At 29.2% G+C, this 11,554-nt stretch overlaps 1 pseudogene; it reads right to left on the bottom strand.

Moving 5' to 3' along the window:
• Nucleotides 1-736: 736 nt before the first annotated feature.
• On the bottom strand, nt 737-1,940 carry LOC136974151 (G-protein coupled receptor dmsr-1-like; annotated as a pseudogene).
• Between the last annotated feature and the right edge of the window lie 9,614 nt (nt 1,941-11,554).

The following is an 11,554-nucleotide window of genomic DNA, read 5'->3' on the forward strand; positions in this document are numbered from 1 at the left end:
GAAAGTTTTGAATTGAAATCACGTAACTTCCGGTTTCCATATCACTCTCTAGATTAAGAAGGACAGACAGACAGACAAACGACAGTGGAAATTTATTTTTTTTTTCAAATTACAGCCCAATAATTCCTACTCCATTAACATTTTTCACAATTTATATTAAATTAAAAAAAATAATAATAATATTTTACTCATTCCACCCTCGATAATTATATATACATTTTATAACTTAAAAATTTTTTAAATCGAAATTAAAATTTGAATTAAATTTAAAATATTTAATATTTTTCTCTCTTTTAATGTTGAAATTTGTTTTATATTTGAACGAAATTTTTTATCGTAAAACTTTTAAGTAAATTTTAATTTTATTTTCAGTAATAAGGACATTGTAACTCTTAAATATTCACTAAAATACTTTTATCAAAATCACTTACTATCATTTATTAAATTAAATTACTATTGAGAAAATAACAATTTTATTTGTATACTTAATCAAATTACTCCCATAAACATTAACGTATTGCAAACAGTCTTTAAATAATTAATATTTATTTCACTAATAATTACAATGATAAACGTGACATTAAGTTCGAACTTCGGAGCCCCTCCGGCATCGATCAGCCGGCGAAGTAAGGACTCAGCATCACATTATCCACTTTTTTTTTAAAACAATTATTTTACAAATAATATTTAAGACGTAACTTATATATAAATAATCTATGAGTAATTAAACAATATTTTAAACGCAAGTAGTGGCGCAAGTATTGGAATCTGTGGGTACGGCTATCCATTTAGAAACTAGTTTAGGGGTGAAGAGATTGGCGAAAGTGTCTCTGAACTGCCTACTCATGGAACAGTAGAGAATAAAGTTCACTGAGCTGTTAATAAGAGCCAGAATATCAATTACTTCGCCAAAATTATTGTAGACGTGATGAAAGAAGTCTTGTCCGAGAATTCCATTAAGTAAGGCAAGAATTCCCGATGGAAATTCGGTAATCAGAAATAATAAAAGTACTGCTAAAAGCATTTTTGTAGTTCGATCACAGGCGTTATCTGCTTCTATACGATTCTTCAGCTTCTGTTTACGACGATTTGCTTCGTACAGACACGTATTAGTCCTATACTCAGTCCTGTTAATGCAATACAAGGGATCAATTTGGTGAGCACGCTGAAAATCCAAAAATTAAACTTCTCTAATAGTCCGTCGTTCTTTTTTGCTATGGAACTAAAATCGACTTTGTATAATACGTGAGAACCGTCTTCTAGGGAGTGTATGGTAAATGTTAAATATACAGGTAAACAAAACACTGTACAATTGACGTAAGTACTGATAATTGCAATCTTTGCACGTGGCATATTGCACCAACTTTTACTGTTGGCGGGGAAACTGACAGCTAGAAATCTCCAAACTGCCAGGATTACCGTTAACCATATCGATATTGTATGGCAAACTACGCTAAAATGAGCATGAAATAAGGCATACACGGCCCACTGATAAGAATATTTTTTATGATCCGGTTGGTTTATTAAAATATAATTATGGAAAGCAAAGGGCATGTAGGATATCATGACAAACATATCGGCAACCGCCAACCCTGTTAGTATGGCATTCGTTGGTGAGATCATGTGCTTACGTGTCAAAACAATAATGTTAAGTACGTTAGCAACAATACCAAAGGTGCAGACAAGGAGACTTAGGTAACCATGAACTTCGCTGTAACGATTTCTGAAGAAGTATAACTGATCACCGTAGTAAGGATGTGGCCATTTGTATTGAAACTGACTCAACATATCACTGGGTAGAGCAGATAAATTAGTTAAATTGAAATTTTCGTGCAGCCATCGATACAATTCTTGCTCGTTAAATTCGGTTAACAAATATTCATCTGTCATATTCATTTTATAGCATATTCTTGTAAAATGTATTCAAAGATTAAATGATATATCTTAAAATCTTTTAATCTGGCATCTAAATACTCATCTTATGTATCTGAAAGGTTAAAAAAATATTAATTAATTAATTAATTAATTATATAATAGTCTGTAAAAAATGTTTCAAGTCTCAGGTACGTGGAGATGAATGACGTAACACAAGAGATATTATTTATTGGATCGCGTTAAATCAATGGGATTTAGTGTGATAACGAAACGTAATTAACATGATACCAGATGTAATTTAAGGGATTTGGTTCAAGGATTTTACGATAGATCCTATTGCCTTTTATGTACTTGTTATAATGTTAAGGTTTATTGATCTTTCTTAACATTTCGCCACCAAAACATTAAAACAGATTTTATGACACCCAACGAAATTATTAATTTTAATCAAGGACAGACATTCTCCATGTTCATTTTTCTAACATTATACGTAATTAATTAATTAATTATTCGAACTTTTATATTATTGTCAATTTATCTTACAAATTCTTTTAAAATATTTTTAAAAATTGAGTCAAAGATAAAAGGAAATTTTATATAATTTGTTATTGTGATTTGTGTTTGCCTCAGCACAAATAAAAATAAAATTAATTACATTATTTATTATAGTGCAATTGTAAGTAGGAGATATAGTATTTAAGTAATTTGAAAAAAATAAACTTAAGTATGAGATATCCTTAAACTATAGTCGCGAGAACACTAATGTTACATCTATATATACATATGTATATAAAATAAAATGTCTGCCCGTTCGTTTATCAATTCTCTGTATATTTCCCTGTACACTATCTGCACTAAATTTTTTTAAACAATTCATTCATGCGTAGAAACGAGTTAAAATTTGCCATTATATTATCCTAACAATTATTATGAATATAATATTTATAAAATATTCACATAAATTATACTTACAACTTGCGAATTTTTGATCTAATAATATAAAAATCCAGTAACAAGTTGCGGAACTTTCCCGACAAAAAAAAATTAAAATTGTATGTGGCTCCATCTGTTATGATATTTTTTAAAAATAGTTTTTATATTATTAATTACAGTATTATAAAATAACAAAAAGCTTAATTTTGAGGGTGGAGATGAGTTTTATAAAGGAAAAAAAAAACATTGTAAATGCTAATAACGAGTGAAATCTTCATTAAGATCGACTTCACTCGAGTAACAACACGTGACCCCCTCTATCTCCCCACCCTGTCGACCTTTAACCACTAAAATTTAACAGCATCAATACCCCTAATACATAAACCTTCATACAAAATTTCAGAAATTTTCGATAAAAGGTACAGGAGTTATTAAGCTTCAGAGACGATGAACAAAATCGTTCCCCCCTACACACACTAACGTCCATACAGAAAAACCCCCGAATTTTTTTGCATTTCTCGAAGTTCTGTTATATATAACAGCCATAAAAATAAAAATTCATTCAATGTATGCATATTATTTGTTCATTACTATAATTTCTAAAGCAATTGATTAAAATATGTATTTACAATTTCATTATTGAATGTGTTAATTGACAAATATTTGATTGAGTTATTTGATTAACTAACGAATATAAAGTTCATTTTATTAACTTTTTTCCCCAGAAATTAGCTTGTTTTTAACTATTAATCGCTAATCGGAAGAATTAAAATATTTATGGAGTTTTGTTTATTGTAATAATCCATCAAAATAAAATACAGCCCATTAAAATTCATCGTGACTGCTTTAGTTTTAATTTAATAACTAATTAACATGATTATAAAGATTATGTTAAGACGAATATTTTTTAATGGTAAGTTTTTTTTTAATTTTCGTATTATACTTTTTTCTAGCAATTCGATTTTATTCGAGTTATATAAAGCTGTTCGACTGAAAAAGTACGATGAATAGTGTATACTTAACTGCTAAATTATCCCGATTCAACTCTATCCAAAAAGATATTTAGCAGTCTATATGCAACTAAATTTGGTATTGTGACGAAACAGGACATTTCCGTAAAGAAATTAGTACTAAAACTTGCTACTGCGGAATTTTGGCGCTTCGTACAACGAAAACAAGCAGTTTTGTTTGTAAAGACACTGAAAGTGTACAGTAGACGCCCCCTATAACACGGTAGATACTTTCCGTGTTATAGGGGGATCTACTGTACTTATCAGCGTCGAAAGACATATAAGCAATTATCTATTGTGACATGGACACAATGCCGGGCTGAATTTTTTAATTATATTCTTAATTTATTTAATTTAAAATATATACTCCCGATTTTAGTAGAGTCTTGTCCCTGTAAATCATACTTTTCCTGATAACAGCAGAGTAATACCGGTCATATATCTAATTCCGTTCTTGAGAAAATTTTGAATTGAAATAACGTAACTTTCGATGTAAATTTGAGGTTTATATATAGTTAATAAGGGCATTCTCCCCTTAAGATTTCCATATCTGTTTTCGAGATTAAGGAAGAACAGACAGGCAGACAGACGGAATTTATAGGTCTACAATTATTTCAAACTGCAGCTCAACGATGATTGAACACACGGTTCATCTACTTTATATTTTACACCATCAGCATGGAGACTATATTGAACACTCTCCCCATTGCTAGAGTCTCTGTACAGCATGTTTCTCATGATATCAAGCTGAAGAAATGAGAATACAGAGCTTGGAATAATCCAAATACAGTTAAGTTATGCTCAAATACTAATTTAGTTTTCCTAAACAAAGTTAATTTTAACTCGTTTATATTCAAAATCAAATTAATATATAAAGTTCAATTGTATGTTTAAGCGATGAATATTATATATTTATATTACTCATACCTTCAACTCTAATTGTAAACTGTACAAACATCGTTTATTACGTGATATTAATGAATTTTCAACACACCAGATGCTACACAACTCTTAGATATTGTATAAGATCTTAATTATAATGAGAATGAAAATAATAACGCCTGTAAACAAAAGTTTATTCTGTCACAAATATAAAATAATTATTAATTTATGTAATAATTAAGTTCAAAAGCGTATAATTAAGCTTTAATACAATTTTCTTTTTAAAAAAACATTGACTTTTCTGATAATAAAAGCTGACATTTTGTATATCTGCGCTACATGATAAAAATAGTAAAATTAATTAATTTTCTTAACCTTTTAGTTTTTTTTTATATAATAAAGCTGCAAATATATTAATTATTAAACTAAATTAAAGAAAATCCAGCAACGAGTTGAGTAACTTTCCCGGTAGCAAAGTTAAAATTGTTTGTTGCGCCATCTGTTACTAGATTTTATTACCAAAACTTTATGTGTTATTAATTATTATAAAAAGGCAAAAAGAGAGTAGAAATTAGTTTTATACTTTAAAAAAAAATCGTAAATGCTAATAAGGAGCGAAATGTTCGTTAAGTCCGACCCCACGCGAGATGCGACATGCGATGTATCTCCTCACCCCTTTGACCTCTAACCACCAAAATTTAACAGTACCGATTTCCCTAATGTATCATCTTCCCTGCAGAATTTCAGATATTTTCGATGAAAAACACAGGAGTTATTGAGCTATCAAAATGGGTGTTCAAATTCGTGCCCCTAACTGACACACACACTAACCTCCATACATAGAGTTAAAAAAAAAAAACCCGAATTTTTTTCATTTCTCGACATTTCAAGGTTCCTGAGTTCAAAAATATAAAAAACTTGGGGGGAGGAGGGTCAATTTTCGACCGATGGTCACTTAAACGTTAAACATATAAATGTTTATCATAGTTTTTATTCCGTTCAATTCCTAAAACAAATGCGAGAATTTAAACAACGAAATTAATTTAATAAATTAGAAAATATAAAAATAGTTTAAATTTTGTTGGAATTAGTAAAATTAAACACAGAAAGAAGGTAATAAAATATTTTAATTTAAGAATAAGCCATGTTTAGATGCGTTGTGACAATTAATGCCCACGTTAAGTATGTGATTTAAAGGCAATTTTATTGCAAAATTAATACAAAATTTATGATTTTCACACTCGGGCATAGATTTATGCCAATTTAAATTTTTAATTTTCAGTATAAAAGCCGTAAATTTTTTTAAAATATTTAACAGAAGAATTTAATTACGTATTAATTAAACCAAAGTGTCGCTCAATCTTCTAATGTAACTTCAAGTGAGACGATCATTAGCAGAAGAATTTCAATTTAAAGCGTAGAAAATCGTAGAATTATTTAAAATTTTAAAAATTATACAGAGTTTATTAATTTTTAAAATATTTACAAGTGTAAATGATAACGATTCCTGTATTATATCCTATATAAGGAGAGATAAAAGCATTTAGAAATACAATACGAGAAAAAATAATAATGGATTTTCGTGTCAGAAACTTGGAAATTATCGATTATTTTATCACGAAAGTTTAATGTTTCGAATTAGCGAAGGTTCGAATGTATGAAAATGAAGAATGTTTAATTATTTTCTACAGTTACGAAGCGTTAAATGTGATCAATAGGCAAAGGTAGTCAACAGGTGTGTACTTATTAGAATATAACGTAACAATGGTTAATAATTTCGTATCATCTCCATACATCTGAGACGTATAAGTTAATGTTTTAGCATTATAATATTAATAATAGGAAAAGAAGCTCACCTTCCATTTTATAATATTCGAAGGATGTTGGAAGTGACATGAGAAGAACGTTCCTCTGTCGCCGCATTGACTAGACTGACGACAACGCTGCTTAAACTGCCTATTTGCTATCCAACCAATCCCCTATTGGCCACCTGAACGGTGGTCACGTGCAGGAAACAAGACCCAGTGTTTATATTCAGTGACAAACTAATCAACTCGAGAACAGAAATCATCTAATCTTGGAAAGCGTAACGACAAATAAACGTAAATTATTTAAATTTTAATACAAAATTCTACTTAAATTATAATAATAACTTTAAAAAAATTCCTTTACAGAAATATTAAATATTCTTTTTCTAGGAATTGTTATTTACTTCTTAAACATTTTGTGTATATTCTAAATTTTATTGAATAACATTTATAGTAACTACAGCATCTGGGTTCTGTCTGTCTGGATGCTTATGCCGGATGTATATAATGTATTTTTTTTAAATTCGTTTTATAGGATTTTATGCATAATTTATAACGTGTTCGAACGATTAAACTGTAAATATTTTCACAACTTTTGAACGAAATATTAAATATTTTATTTATTTTTATAATTATTATAAATATTCCAACTCTGACACTACTAAATCGTTCATTTTATACGCGGTTAAATCTCGTTACCGTTATTTTATGTTAAAATATACAATTTCGTACCTATAGCTTCCCACTTTCGTCCGTCTGTCTGTCCGTCCTTCCTTCCTTAATCTCGATAATGGAGTTAGATACGTGATAATCGAGACCGGATATGAAAAGCTTATATACTATATACGAATTTTCTCTCTAGAACGGAAGTTACGTGATATTTTTTCAAATTAAAATACGTATCCCGACATTATGACGACTTTTATACAACAATTTTCAGCTTTATGTTACTTGTCGAGTAGTGTTTTTAGTGTTTGTAAGTTTGCTTTACATTAAATGAATGCATCGAATAACATTCTCTGTAAGGATATACAATCGTTTTAATTTAATTAATTGAAAATTAGTGACGTATAGGTTACTGTTAATTTATTCCCTCGACAAGAAGAAGATCGGTAGAAGAAGGCGATTTGATATCTTTACGTTATCTAACAGTAAACGTATACTTTGTTAAACAAGATAATTTGTTTATAAAATTTACATAAAAATCTTCTTTATTTTATATTTTACAGATGTTATACGATATTTTAAAGTTAAATTATTAAATTATTAATTTTATAAAAATTTCCTTTTAAAGAAATTAAATTTTTATTCTCTTACTAAATTTCTGTTTAGATGAGAAAATATGGAAAGAAATAAAGTTTTAGACGTATGAAAATATTAATATTTATTCCATTAAAAAATTGAAATACAGTATTAATATATTAAAATTTCATAAATAAATTTACATTTTTCTTTATTTCTATTATAGGCCAAAATGTATAAAATATTGTTATTTGAAATTATTTTTTTTTTAATTTTGAGGGTGGGTATGTGTGACAGCGTTACGCAGCGTTACAGGAGGTGAGATGGTTGTTGAAATGTATATAAGTATCGTTACGTAATTTATGAAGCATCCCTTCTATTCTCTTAAGTAATACCATACTTCTTATCCGGTGAACAGGTAATATTTTTGTAACAATTTTAAGATAATACCAGTAATTTTGTAGAAAAGCGTGAAGTGTGTGTGTGTGTGTGTGGGGGGGGGAACGATTTTGTTCATCCGCTTTAAAGCTTAATAACTTCTGTTCTTTTGATCAAACATTTATGAAATTTTTCACGGAGGTTTGTCTATTAGGGGGATTAATACTGTTAAATTTTGATAGTTAAAGGACTATAAGGTGGGAAGATATCTAAGGTGGAATAGTCGTGTGTCATATCTCGACTACGGTCGAACTTAATGGCGATTTTACTCGTTACTATTATTTTAGTATTAATAATTTTTTTTATAAAACCCATACATACTCTCAAAATTAAGCTTTTTGTCATTTTATAATAATTAAATATATAAAAACTTTATTTGATAAAATATCATAATAGATAACGCCACACACTCAGTTTTAAATGTTGCCGGGAAAGTTAAGCAACTCGTTGTTAGATTTTTTTTTCTGATTCGATAATTGCTCATTAATTTTTCATTAGGTTTGTAGAAATGATTTAAACTCTCAAGTTTATGTTTTAGATGTAATTTATTTACTTGAACATCTAATTCTTTTTCCTTTCAAACTTTAAAAAATAGGTCAATAAAAAGTTAAAAATGGTTTTATGAAAGGATCAAGAGATTTAAACTCACTCATCCCAAATTTTACTATATTTATTTATTTATTTAACTTAAAATTTATGTAAGACAAGCTGCGACAGTCTTAGAAGATTCAGCTTTGTTTTGTATAATGCAGCCACAAGCATGTGTTAGACCATTAATAGTTTATCACTGGCAGAAAGTCAGTATTATTCCAAAAAATAAATGTACCTGATCCAATTTTGTTTTAAAATATCTTCATATCCTTCAAGTACATCTCAGACAGACATAATAAGGAGAGGATTATTCTTAAAAAAAAAAAAAACAACAACAACACTTTAAGTCACAGATAAATGCGAAACAACTTTAATTATAAGTAAAACTTTTGTGCAAATGTCTTTTTTCGATAGAATACGTGTCCAAGAAAGCTAAAAAATTGTTATCATCCGCAGCAAAAATCAGTTAACGACTAGAGGACAAAAGACTTAAACTATACAGTATTGAAAACGGGTAATATTCTCAGACAAGAGCCAAGTATACGTTAGATTTGGTGATAATATCCGGCAAAGAATCAGGTGAAAATTAAATGAAAAATGCCTGAAAATTTCCCAAAGAAGTGATGATATCGGGTTGTAAAGAAGCTTTAAAGCAGGCAGGTTATATATTTCAAATGAAACTATGAATGCAGATATTTATGTTGACATTTTCGAGTTATTGTCAACTGTCGAAGAACACTGGAAATGACCATTGTTTTTTTTTCAGCAGCATAATGCAACCTGTTATTACAATTGAGAATATCAATGAGATGATTAGAGGATCACAAGATTGCTGTCCTCAATCTACTAAAGCCCAGGCATGAATCGTAGTTAATGACTGTGGAAAATCCTGAGAGAAACAGTAAAGAACTAACTAAAGACACTGAAAGATTTTTAAATTTTTCATAAAATATAAGTCACTTATGAAATAATGAGGAAAACTCTTCCATTGTGGGCCTAGACGAATCAATGATGAGTATTGAAAATGCCTTCTTTGTGCTTGTAGGCATTAAGAGACTTCCTCTATTGTGAGCCTACTCGTTTATATGAGTAAAATAAAAGGATTGAATATTTATTTGTTCAAATTATTTTTATTGTGTTTTTAGAAAATGCATTAAATTATTCAAACTATCCAACATAAAAGTGAAAATATTGATTTTATTCAATTTTCTTCCATTGTAAATCTTTCAATTTCTCGTTTCCAGATTAGGATAACTGTGTGTGTTGCTTCTTGATGAATAATTTATCGTTATATTTCAATCACTATAAATAAATATTTGAGTAATAATAATAATGAGTGAAATTTTAGGGGCTTATTTACCAGCTGTGGGATTAACCAGCCCAACACAGGGGAGATCTGCCAATCTGGAAAGGATGAGATGCTATCCGGTTGAACTTTCTATAGAAAATTGGCCCCATTTAGGTATTATACACGCAAAGAAAACTGAGAAAACTCCACGGGTCAGGCTCAAATCCACAACCGGTGTTCAGTAGTTTTGGTCTGATGGGTCAATATTATAAAGTTAGAGGATTTTAATGAAGTTTAAGAAAAATATTTGTGTTCTTAAACAAGACAATTCATTGGACCGCAATTTTCAAATTACAGATCTATAGATTCCCACTGTTGTTCGTCTGTTCGTCCGTCCTTAATTTCGAGAACGGAATTATATGGATGAAAATTGAAATCAAATGTGGAAGGCATAGGGACCGGAGGCCTCGATTAACCACACTCGAACTTCCGGTCCGGACCAGAAATCACGTGATTTATATTAAAGGTTTACTATATGTACTCCTAACATTAAATTAGTTCGTTTTCACTCAGTGTGCAGTATTTAATAAAAACGTTCTTTGGTTAATTAAAATGCTAACACCGTTTAACTTTATACTGTTTACGGCAAAAACTTTTATGCCCTTAACAGTATAAAGTTGATCCTTTTATGCGCTAATTTAAATGAAATCGGATACGAAGACAATCATTTTGTTCGAATATCTTCAGATCATATTAAAATGAATTCCATTTATTTTCACACGAACTTTCTACAGTAGAATAAAATCTTAAAATTATTCTTAGTTTAAGTCTTCTTTCTATTTAAAAATATTATTTTCTAAAGTTTTATATTAGAGATCGTGAAGTTTACAATAAAAATACAACACGACTTGATACGTACTTTTATCTTATTAGGCATGTCGTAAAATGACCACCCTTCATATAGACCACTTTTGCACAGAGCCATTGTTGGTCGGAAAGTAGAGGTTTTACTGTAATTGAATACTTTCCAAATAAAAATTGTTTTATTCGAAAAATTCTTCTATCTTCTATTAAATCCTATCAAAATTTATTCAACCGAATAGAAGTATTTGTAAAGAAAGAAAGAAACTTTCAGATGGTTTCCACGTGAATACCAGGAATACGCATTGTTTAAGATCCTCCATTCTTCTATTGTCGTTTTCGATTTTCTATATGTTCAGTTGCGTATAAATTTTGATAAACAGTCTCAATTCGTGGGCCTATTAAATGTTCTCGTATATTTAAAGCAATTTAAAAATTGCTGGTCGACATTTATCGTTTATAATTTTCTTTTTTTGTTTATTTGAAAAATAGAGATTTAAAAATAAGTTATAAAGTCGTAAATTCTTCGTCGAAAAGTCATTAAAACTCATTGACCTTTAACTGTTGACCTTTACCTAATTTTAAGAAATTTTGTGTATTAGAAGGATCGATGCTATTAAATTTTA

The sequence above is a fragment of the Centruroides vittatus genome, unplaced genomic scaffold (assembly GCF_030686945.1).
Source record: "Centruroides vittatus isolate TY-2023 unplaced genomic scaffold, ASM3068694v2 contig_344, whole genome shotgun sequence".
In the NCBI taxonomy this organism is placed as follows: domain Eukaryota; kingdom Metazoa; phylum Arthropoda; class Arachnida; order Scorpiones; family Buthidae; genus Centruroides; species Centruroides vittatus.